Genomic DNA, 12,820 nt, shown 5'->3' with positions numbered 1-12,820 from the left:
GATCTGCTCTGTTGTACAAGGACCAAGGCTATATCTTGTCCACAATGGGGGCTCAGTATCATCCCACCAGCTTAGCTGTTGACCTCAGTCAAATGGCCTCCCAGGCCTCCTTGTGATACACAAAACATTCAACGAAGGTTATAGTCCATACTGGTTGGAAAGAATTGTAGACACTGGCTTTGTTACTTTTCATGTGTGGTTGTTTTATTTAGTTTTTGGTGACAACAAATTCACATTCAATCAACAATTCAATTTCATGATAATACTGTACTGAATACAGCCAGGCCTGGAATTTCGTCATTTTAGGGGGAAGGCCACTTGGCCTTTTGGTGTTTTTTGAGGCCACAAAGGCCAAATGCCAGGGCAGGAAGGCCATCAAATAAAACAGTACAATAATAGTATAACTATCTGTGAAGTATAAGCCATTTATTTCACAAAATAATGTATTGGCAAATTACCAATATTTGTACAAAGTCATAGCCTATCGGTCTCAATATTTGTCACATTCAGCCCTGGACTTCACTGACTGTAGGTAGGGGTCACATTAATCACATTAGATTCACAGATTAGATATTTTATGTATTTTCCCCACAAGTTATTTTCATTCAAATGAAATGTGATTGAACTTTCACTAATAATGACTTTAGTTGATTTTTAAATTTTTAGAATATAGTATTTGTTAATTATGAATAATTATAGCTTGTAGATTGGCTATTTTCACCATTTTAAATTGTTTTAAAATAATACATTTAAAAAAGGAACAGTTTTTCCACCCAGTGGGCAGCGCAGTCAGGTAGTAGGGCATGTAATCTTTCAAGGAGCACACGGCCAAAGAGAGGGGCAACGACGGCCATGGCCGTCATGGCCGCCGTGAAATTATTGCCCTGTATACAGCCAATGTATGCAAAATAACTTTTATTTTGCTGAAAATATTAAGGTTTTATACAGCTGATGATACCGGCATGTAGTGTTACTCTGTTCATTCTATCAGTTTTCATTAAAAAAAAGAAAAAAACATATTGTATGTGTGTAAATGCACGCATGCATGCACACACACTATATTTCCACATGCACTATGCATTTGTGTTTTGGCTTTTGCTCAGAGCAACTTCAAGCAGCAGTCCTGGAGGAACATCAGAGGGAATTGCCTGCTGTAGCTTGGTCCAACAACCACTCTTTGCTCCAAGCCAGACCATTTCTGTCACACACCAATAGTGCCCATTTTGCTCGCCTCCAAAAGAGAAGCAGCGGCTATAAGACAAGGCCCATGCTCCATCAAGACCCCAGCGGGGGGGAGAGTGCACTCCTAATCTCCTCTGATGAGCCATGTAAGACTCTCCCCTACGCCTTGGCCAAGGCGCCCGTCCACTTTTTGAGATGACACACCAATACTCATCAAATGCCGTGTTCTTTTTGGAAGCTTTGTCAGCGTCTTCGCACGCCCTTCCTTTCACCCACTTCCCATGTGGCCATTCGCCTTTGCCAGCCTTGGCAGCAGCAGCCAATGGCCCTGACAGTCCCTCCCAGAGAGAGCTCTCTCTAAGAGCACGCTGTTCAGACGCTGATAGACTCTTTGCTACAACTCTCTCTCTCTCTCTCTCTCTCTCTCTCTCTCTCTCTCTCTCCCTGTCTTTCTAGGACAGCCACACTCTCTCTCTCTCGCTCTCTCTCAGTAGTAAGAGAGGGGTGGTTATATTGTTCTATGGGATCAAAGGTCACCTATTCATAATTTCAATTCTATTGTTTATAGGTCATAATTCTTTTGTTTCATAGAACAAAAGATTTCTTTAGAAAACTGATATGGGGGTTATGTGAACCATGAGGAGTGGGGGCTGTCTGGGGTGAGGTCATACAGGGGTGAATGCATTGTGTACATTATGTCTTTTGTTAAGTGTTTTATTATTAACCCCCCTCTGTCATCAGTTACCTATCACTCAAGTCTCCATGTAATATCTTATTATTTGTCTAACACACATCATTTTGATTGTGATTAAATGTCTCTGCTCAAGCAAGGCTCCAGCCCCGTGGGGCTGCTAGTGGCTACTGGCTTGTGACGTTCGAAACACAGAGAGAGCCTGCCATTCCATTCAATGCTTGACAGTGGAGGTCCCCTAATTCCCCAACAATAGAATGAATGTGTTTTGTTTGTGTGTGTGTGTGTGTGTGTGTGTGTGTGTGTGTGTGTGTGTGTGTGTGTGTGTGTGTGTGTGTGTGTGTGTGTGTGTGTGTGTGTGTGTGTGTGTGTGTGTGTGTGTGTGTGTGTGTGTGTGTGTGTGTGTGTGTGTGTGTGTGGGGGTGGGTGGATGGGTGGGTGGGTGAGTGTCTGGTGTGTGTGTTTGCACTGGATGGAGAGTTTTTGTCACAGACAGCATTAGTATTGTATATAGAAATTAGCCTACATCTTATTGCCTATTTTAGGGTTTTATGGGTTTTATTCAGGAAATAACTTTAGAACATGTTTAATGTAGTTAAAGTGATTGCTTTAGGTGAAGATGATATAGTATTTTATACTATCACTTCCAATACATGGGCACCAGGGTTTAAAAGTGGTGATTCTATGGATTCTATGGTCCTTTGGTGTGTACATATAGTCAGTAAATTAAAATAATTGTTTAATATCTGACATGACTGAGCATGTCTTTTAGATCACGATATTTAATTTAAATGGTTTACTTCAATATATTTTATTATGGCAGCCTACATCTTATAGCCTATTTTAGGGTTTATGGGTTTTATTCAGGAAATAACTTTAGAACATGTTTAATGTAGTTAAAGCGATTGCTTTAGGTGAAGATGATATAGTATTTTATACTGGCACTTCCAATACATGGGCACCAGGGTTTAAAAGCGGTGGTTCTATGGTCCTTTGGTGTGTACATATAGTCAGTAAATTAAAATAATTGTTTAATATCTGACATGACTGAGCATGTCTTTTAGATCACAATATTTAGTTTAAATGGTTTACTTCAATATGTTTTATTATGGTTGACATAGAATCTGACAGAAAATCAGCCGATCTGGTCAGATTGGACTTTTGATGTGCAAATAATTCTGTTAACTGGTGCTTTGCTCTGTGAAAGAGAGTGACAGTAATTGATACATACATACATACATACATACATACATACATACATACATACATACATACATACATACATGCGTACATGCGTACATAGTACACAGAGTATACATACATACATGCGTACATACAGTAATACACACACATACATACATAAATACATACATACATGTGTACATGCGTACATGCAGTAATACAATACATACATACATGCGTACATGCGTACATAGTACACAGAGTATACATACATACATGTGTACATGCAGTAATACACACATACATACATACATACATACATACATGCGTACACACATACATACATACATACATACATACATACGTACATACGTACATGCGTACATGCAGTAATACATAGATACATAGATACATACATACATACATACATACATACATACATACATACATACATACATTACAATTTCAATAAATGCACTGTGTTTCATGTTTAATATCTGACATGACTGGACACGTTCTATAAAAACCCTCATGTGTAGTTTAAAATATATTCTGTACCATCATCAGAACAGTACAGAAGTTAAAGTTTTTAAAAATGGTGCTGTTTTCATTACATTTGTTCAGTAAATAAGTCTATCCATTAACCATTGACACACTTTTAATGTATTCTAAAGTTGCTCTTACTTGCTACTCTTAAAATTCCCTAATGTAATATTACTCAGACTCACATTTCTCACACAAGCGTTGAAAGCTTTTGAAAAAACGTTGATTCTATAGGTTCTAAAGAAAATGTGTTACAGACACAGTTTCGAAAATGATACGAAAATAGCTGATCTACAATCTCACAATGCATCACGGTTCACGGCCAATGTTTTAACTGTAGCTTGTGTATGTATATTCGTGCTATTTATTTATTTTCATGCAATGGTACACCATAAAATCGTAACACTTAGGCCACACACAAGGTTCCACAAGATGGCCCTTAGTAACAGACATCATAAATCTTATGCAACAATGCGCATGAGCAGAGACTCTATAGGGGGTAGGTTACTCTAGGGAGTCTACAGTACATTACTTTTAAGGAATATGCGATTACAAATAAATGTTTCAGGTTATTTTAAACTGTAGTACAGTTTTATGATGTAAATATGGGTTGTATAGTGACTAGGTTTTAGATTTAGTAATGTTAACACTTTACACATTTACTATCATGTGCACATAGGGTGGACCCAACTTATAGCTTCAGCTAGTTTAACAGTAGCCTACATCAGTAGCAACTCTCACAGATTACCTACATGTATCACCAGAGTTTAAAGTATTATTCACTGTTAAGTAGTATCTAGCATGTTTTATAACAACATTTTTATTTTATCTAAATACTTTGTTTGCATACATGCATTGAAAACTATGCAACCTAAAGAAACACAAGCTATGATGCTCTGTTTTCTCCTAGTATGATGCATATATTTATTCTCTCTATGCATTACTTTTACCAGCATGTATCTATGCAAGGGGTTGAATCTCACTCTATGGCAAATAGCCACACTATGTCTCCATACTCAAATGTTCTTAACCCATTCATCAGCACCACCACACTAAATATAGTTACTATTTTTCATCATTGGCTATATTTGCTAGTTTATTAAAACATGGATATAAGCTATAAGCATTCAATTATGTCTTTTTTGAAGATATATCTGTACATATTCTAGTCAAAACTGTAGCTAGAGTTTTTTTTCTGCACACAATTCATATACTGTTTGCGAGTAAATCTCAAACTAAACTATTGTCATCACATGGTATGATAGTAAATATGGAATATTATCAACTTTTTTGTTTTTTTTGTTTGTCAAATATAGGGTCATATGCATCTTCACATTACAAAAGGAAAGATATAACATTAGTTAGTACATCTGTTAGTCTAAAACTAGGTGTAAATTTACCTCCAAATAAAACGTATGCTTAAACATAGCTTAACTACTGTATAGGTAAAAAGGCCATGCCACGATAATGCGTAGCTAAATATTTTGATATCCTCCTAGGAAAAAATAAAAATAAAAATAAAAAAATAGACACTATGTGGACCTACAAAACACATTTACATCAGTACATCAACTATATAAATGAGTACATTTAACATAATAGCGGGGTATGCACACTATATTATGTGCATACTAGTTTAAAACCTGTAAGACTGATCCGCCAAGGCATTTCCAGAATTGAAAATCTATGTTTTTAGAAACTATATATTTACAATTACATTAAATCCTACAACCAATTAGAGCTGGCAAGGTCAGCATATGCTGTGCAGGTTGTTGTTTTACTGTGATCCTCTGGATTTGTAGATATTTGATCAAAAACATATATTTATAGTGGTCAGTGGTGGATTCTCTTAACATCTCTTTCCTCTCCTCTTTCCTCTCCTCTGTCAATCTTTCTCCTCTCTTGTCCCTTCACACACAACCTCTCTCTCTCTCACCTCTCGCTCACATTATCTTCTCACATAATTTATCTATTTTTCTCTCTAAGTCATAACATGTACACACGTACCTGTCAAAATACTTCAAAAAAAAAATATCGTGGTCATTGGATGCTATACCATAAATAATGGTCATTTATACGTAGTAAAAAGTTAAGGTTAGTAAAGTAATGGTTAATATTCACTATGTATATGTATACTACTTGTGAACTCAGTTTGAGAACATTGTGAATGTGTCCGAAAAACATAGCTGAGTTTGAATTGTAACTTGAATAACCATGCATGCATCGAATGAAATAGAAATAAGGGGTTATAATCAGTGTCTAACAATTGGACGCTAGACAATATCTGCAAAAGCTGTCTATTATTATTATTATCATTATCGCTATTATGTAGAATGCATGCAACTATCTCAACAATGGCTTCTAAATATATCTAATAATATAGTAAAACCCATCCTTTTTCCATTTTCTTCAAGCCTTTCATTCCATTGCTTCAAACACTGGGTTGTCATGGTGTGTCATGGGCTTTATGCTTGTTCGTACATCCTTCGTGCTACAAAAACAAAAAACTATTTTCAATATTATTATGAGTGTATGATATGGTTGTTTGTCAAGAAAGTATGTACATGAACATATATTGTTACGACTATGTTACCCATTGGGGTTTAAACAAATAACCAACAAAAATAAAACATGACTAAATACAAATCATGACAAACTATGCACAGGTTTCAGCAAATACAACATTTTTATTTTAGTGTGGTTACAGGATCAAGAATCAATGTTTGTATCAATAATTGCCGCTACTCTATGTCTAAACTCAAGTAAGATGTTTTATGCTCTAACAGACTTCTAAGTGTTAGGTCTGTTTTAGTTCACTATTGAAGTTTCAATATTGACCTTTTAAAAAAAAAATCATGTATAGGCCTACACGCTTACCCTAAGATGAAAATTGATAATAAAGATGAACCTTATTCTAAAACAAACTATTTGTTGTCTATAGTGTTTATATCCACGTGTTACATTAATACTGTCATTTAGAATATTACCTAGTTTTTTACCAAATAACTGTAAAAACTCTAACTGGACTATACATTGATAAAATTACCCCCACGTCACAGTGGGTGTGAACCTACAAATAGTATATATAAGGCTACCTTTGCACGAGCTGACAGGAAATATCGGATTGCCTGACTAACCCGTCAGACAAAAGAAAAAATAAGGGGACCATCGTGCATATGATATAAGAGATTACTTTTTAGAAAAGCAGACAACTTTACCTTTTCAAATGGATAACATACGAGGGGGACTACTAGAAGAGGATTCCGTTAAACGAACAGCCAATCCGTTTTCCAGCCAAACTGCCAATCCATTTTTCATCTCCACTAAAGATGCCAAATCCTTTCCCTATAGCGAGGAAGGTGGCGAGCCCACAATCTTTGACAGAATAATTTTTAAAGATGGACAATACGTGGCCACTGGCCTGGATCCCTATTTTGATGGATTTATGGAAGGTCGAATTAAATGGATGAATGCTACAGACGGAGGCAAATATATTCCACCCGATGATCATTCATTTTATGCCCGTGAAGCCGCATTGCGTATGCTACCTTCACAGCACAATGACCCCGGTAGAAAATCAAACACTGATACTGGTTTTAAATCGAAATCGTCACATTTTGCGTATTTAGGTGACCCCTGTAACATGGAACACACTGGGGTTGATGATAATCACAGGTGTGCAGCTTGCAAACTTGTCCTTACAAAGTTTTTACCGGGTGATACACTTTTAAATCAACATGCTTACTTCACCAGAGGAGAATGTCCGTATCTCAAAGCTAACTATACACCAGAGCGGCTAGAAATTGAAATTGGACAGGAAAGGTTTCGCAGAGGGTTTATTGCACATCCAAACGCGATCAGTGCCCCGGATGCTTGGAAATTATCTGAAGTGAAATTAACAAACAGGATATATGTTACGCTGGCTACCCATGAATGGTGTTACTTATGTGGCCGTTCACCCGGGGGTCATATGCAGGGCTGTTACCAAAAAATGGCAGAGCTGATACACAGACTTAACAATGGTCTTCTCGAATTAAAGTTATAGTGGATATGTATGACATTGGATAAGGCTAACGGTCTAATCCTCACGGATGAAGAGCAGTTGAATTACATAGAACCCCTACTGATGAGCCCTTTCCCATACCGTTTCTGAAGAGGAAGAGGATGAGGAAGAGGAGGCGATGGAGAGATACTTTATCGATATGGTCAATCGTGATTATTATTATCACGATTATTGTGATTATGCGGGGCGATGAGGATTTATATTACAGCCTGGACTGGCTGGTGGACCATTGGGACTCTGTCTGCTTCAACCCTGCCGATGTATCGTTAGATGCATTCAAGACTGATAGATATGATAGAAGATATGCTTATGAATGTTTTTGAATAGAAAAGATTCTGGGGGTCATAATGAACATTGTGCTGGGCACTGACTCCTACCATACATATGTACCCCTGATACAAGAGACTTTTCAAGAAGTGACTGTTACAGCACATACCATGTTTTGTGTGTATAATCTAACTCTTATGGTGTTTTCCTCTACTTGCCTATATTGAGGAAAATATATTACACTGATTTTGTACACCAAGTATTGTGTATTCTTGAATATGTATGAATATGTGTAACATGCAGTATATGTATGTACAATATATGTATATGTTTTTTTTTCTTTGTGAAATAAATGTCCAATAATTACCAATTCAAAAGGGTGTTGTAGTTAGAAGACATGCTAACTGATATTATATACCATGATATATACCATGATGATAGTATCAATATGGACGGGTCTAAACATATCCATATGGCTAGACAGTAATTACTGCACAATTGCCCTGTAAATCAGTGAGTCTGATTCTGAGTCAAAGTAGCAACTATCTGGAGAGACTTATCAGCTAGAAAACCAAGGTCTGAACGTCGCAACCATAAAGTTTTCTAGGCCGTAAGAAGCATTAGTGTTCTTGGAATTTCATATTTTGGAATCATTTTTAGTTATTTTACCAGTGTCAGGGGGGAGTCGCTTTAACCTATTGTAACTATTCAGGCCTATTCATTGGTAAAATGACCCTCCTATGTCACTGTGGGGGAGTGGACCTACAAAAAAACGTATATACTCTAGGCTGTCCTCCATGACCGGTCATGAAAAAACGGTTAGCCTGACTAAAAACTCTGCCTCTCCTGGTCCCTTTCTTTTAAAGAAAACTCTGAAAGTCTAGACACAAAAGTTGTAAAAAAATAGGATGTACTCTACCCGCTTGATTTACGATGCCGATGATGAAAAGATATGGCAACTATCCAATGAGCGAAAATTACGGTGCCATTTTTCATCATCCACCCGTTTTCCATTTGTTGATCTGTATACAATGGAAGAGGATGGAGTATTGTTGGATAATGGATTGGATCATGTGAGAGTTTATGCATCTGAATTTGAAAGATTCAAGACTGGCATTTTGGATTTCACTGATTATCTGCTCTGGGGGAGATGGGCCAACGATGACTATATCAAACCATCAACTATGGTGAAAGTGGACGAGTCAATCCCTTGCCGCTTATCAGGGGGCGAAGCTTTCCTTATTGACTGTTCAAGGACAAATGAATGGTTGTTGGTGAGATTCCGGTCTCAGGGCCCTACTTTTGAAAGACCTAAAACTGTATTGGAGAAAGAAAAGTATTTTCCAATTCGTTTAGCCTTTCATGCAGGAGATTTCTGGCTGCTACGGGATGTGATTAAATTAATTAATGGTTTTTTTGCCAAAGCAAAAGAGAGTCGAAAGATGGCCCTGTTGGAGGAACGCATTAGTGGAGTCAATCGTGTAGTATCCTTTCTCTCTGCAAAGAAACCGAGACGCGTAAGTCTGAATGAACCACGTCGCTTATCTTACCACAATATATACAATAAACCGGCTGGAGCAACAGAGTTCTCAATGCACAATCCGGCTGGAGTAATAAAGTACTCAATGGGGAATCTGGCTGGAGCAACAGATTTCTAAATGCACAATCCGGCTGGAACGATAAAGTACTCAATGCGCAATCCGGCTGGAGCAACGTTATTCTCAATGGACAACCGTAATACTGTAAAATCTCTATTGAAAGCCACTGATTTGTAATTTGTAATTTTTTACCACACACCCATGTTTTTATGTTGATGTTTTGGTGTTTAAGTGTAACATGTTTTAAATTATATTTTCATGTTTCTTGTTAAATAAAAATATCAAATCTTGTATCAAAGTTTGTTTATTTATTTATTTTTACTAGAGGGGTTAGATTCTGTGTAGAGTCTACTGCGAACAATTCAGTTCAAAATGAAGGGTTTATTATATAGTTAAGTCATGCTATTATTATATCGTCGTACACAATATAATATTTCTAATACAATATGAAACGGTCAGCTAATGTAGAAGTACCATGATGTTACTTCTAACCTATTGCATTACATTACATTACAGTCATTTAGCAGACGATTTCATCCAAAGCGACTTATAAGTGCATTCACCATAGGTAGACAAGAAATGTCGCAAGAAATGTCTTACTAAATAAAGTGCATCAATCAATCAATCAATCAGAAGTCTTAAGTGTATTCTCTTCCAAAACAAGCAACTAAGAGTATACCTAGCACTATGGTAAAAGTGCAATATATCAGCTACCTACTCTCTTGAGATGAGATAAATAGGAACCTCCATTAGCACCCTCCAGTTTTTACCCCGTAACTGATTGTGCTCTCTGCATAGAAATAGAAGTCTGTAGATCTTAGTAATAGACAGTAATTACTGGACAATTGTTCTGTAAATCAGTGAGTCTGATTCTGAGTTAAAGTAGCAGCTATAACCCCCAAACCTCCTACACTCTAACCGAGCTCCTCCTCCTCTGCCTTTTACACAATATAAGAGACTCTTGATCTATGAACTAGGATCTCAGCAGTCAACATGGAGAATTCTAATGAAAGAAGAGAAGAAGCCAACTCTAGAGCTACTCTTCCAGTGGGAGATGTAGCATACGATCCTTGGGGTGACTGGGACTTTGAATCGGACGATGAAGACTATTCACCTCCGCCATCACCTGTGTTTTTCCATGATACACCCTTCTCCTCTCCTGTGAATTTGCCTCGGACTATGGATCAACCTGATGGACTGTGCGGATATTACTTTCTGGATACTATAAAAGTATGCATACTCAGGCTGCTGGATGTGGTAATAACTGATCAAATGAAAGAAGACATATGTCAAAGAGACCCAAGTCAGACCCAACACCCATTTCTCGACCCACCACAACCAAGCTATTATGTTTTCACTCATTTTAAAGAATTAATGAAAAGACTGTGGAATGACCGATTTATTTCAGGAGTCATGCGCGTGTTGGAATCTCAAGGAATTGTTGCTACACCATCCAGAGTGCAAGGGATCTGTGAAGCTTATCTTCATGACCTAAAGAATGTGGACAATATTCGGGTAAAAATCAACCTGGCCGGTAGTTCTAAGATGTGCGAGAATAAGGAGAAACGTGCTGTTTTGAACGACCTCGTTACATTTTGGAGGAACTCATCAGCTGCAGATCCAGGTTCTGACACAGGTAATTATTTGAGAAAATAACTAATCCTAAATAGATTGACACATATATATATATATATATATATATATATATATATTGGTAGTTTTAAAATGTTTAAAGTTGTTATTTTCTTCATGTTCTTTTTTTTCCCCCTTCTCCTCCTCCTTGCCAACGCTTTAACCAACCTCTCCAGTGGATTCACCCCTGACTATGGATCAACCTGATGGCCTGCTCAGCACGGTTTTTCTAGATATTATAAAAGCATGCATACTCAGGCTGCTGGATGTGGTACTAAGTAATCAGATGGATCTTGAAGTCAGTTACTGTTTTACTCCAGGCGCCACCTATGGATGTCCCCTATATCCGGTGCCACGTAATTATGTCTGCGACCATTTTTATGAATTTATTAAAATGCTGTGGACTGACAGATTTCTTTCAGGAATCATGCATGTGCTGGAAATTCGAGGCATTGTTACTACAGAATCCAGAGTGCAAGGAGTGTGTGAAGTTATTTTAAATGAACTGAGGCTAGATATCGCAGCTGACGATATCGGGTATGCTTTAGTGCATCATAATGTGATGAACGAACTCATTCCATTTTGGAGAGACTCACCAGCTAGAAAACCAAGGTCTGAACGATAGAATTATTAGAGAAAATCAAGTTACACCCTCGCAACCAGTAATCATCCAAAAGTAATCATGATTTTTTTTATTGATATGCAGATATTGTATACCATCTAACAGTGCTTTTTTATTCTTTCATTGTTTCTTGATCCTGTAACCACAATAAAATTAAAATGTTGTATTTGCTGAAACCTGTGCATAGTTTGTCATGATTTGTATTTAGTCATGTTTTATTTTTGTTGGTTATTTGTTTAAACCCCAATGGGTAACATAGTCGTAACAATATATGTTCATGTACATACTTTCTTGACAAACAACCATATCATACACTCATAATAATATTGAAAATAGTTTGTTTTTTGTTTTTGTAGCACGAAGGATGTACGAACAAGCATAAAGCCCATGACACATGAGCAAAGTGTTTGAAGCAATGGAATGAAAGGCTTGAAGAAAATGGAAAAAGGATGGGTTTTACTATATTATTAGATATATTTAGAAGCCATTGTTGAGATAGTTGCATGCATTCTACATAATAGCAATAATGATAATAATAATAATAGACAGCTTTTGCAGATATTGTCTAGCGTCCAATTGTTAGACACTGATTATAACCCCTTATTTCTATTTCATTCGATGCATGCATGGTTATTCAAGTTACAATTCAAACTCAGCTATGTTTTTTCGGACACATTCACAATGTTCTCAAACTGAGTTCACAAGTAGTATACATATACATAGTGAATATTAACCATTACTTTACTAACCTTAACTTTTTACTATGTATAAATGACCATTATTTATGGTATAGCATCCAATGACCACGATTATTATTAGGTTAAGACTTTGACAGGGACCAGTTTTGGAATTGCAGCCTCCTGAAGGTTATTTCTTTTAGGGCAGTTTTGAAAGTGTGTATAAGGTTTTACACTCCTTTACTCTTTCCACATTTTTGGTGCATAGCATGAGAACGAGTTCAAACCCTTGTTTGTGCCAAATCTGGTGTGGACATGATCAGTACGTTTTTTTTTTGAAGTATTTTGACAGGTACGTGTGTA

Source organism: Gymnoscopelus braueri, assembly GCF_963280865.1.
Source record: "Gymnoscopelus braueri genome assembly, chromosome: 5".
NCBI classification, from domain to species: domain Eukaryota; kingdom Metazoa; phylum Chordata; class Actinopteri; order Myctophiformes; family Myctophidae; genus Gymnoscopelus; species Gymnoscopelus braueri.
This window is presented reverse-complemented; position numbering follows the sequence as displayed.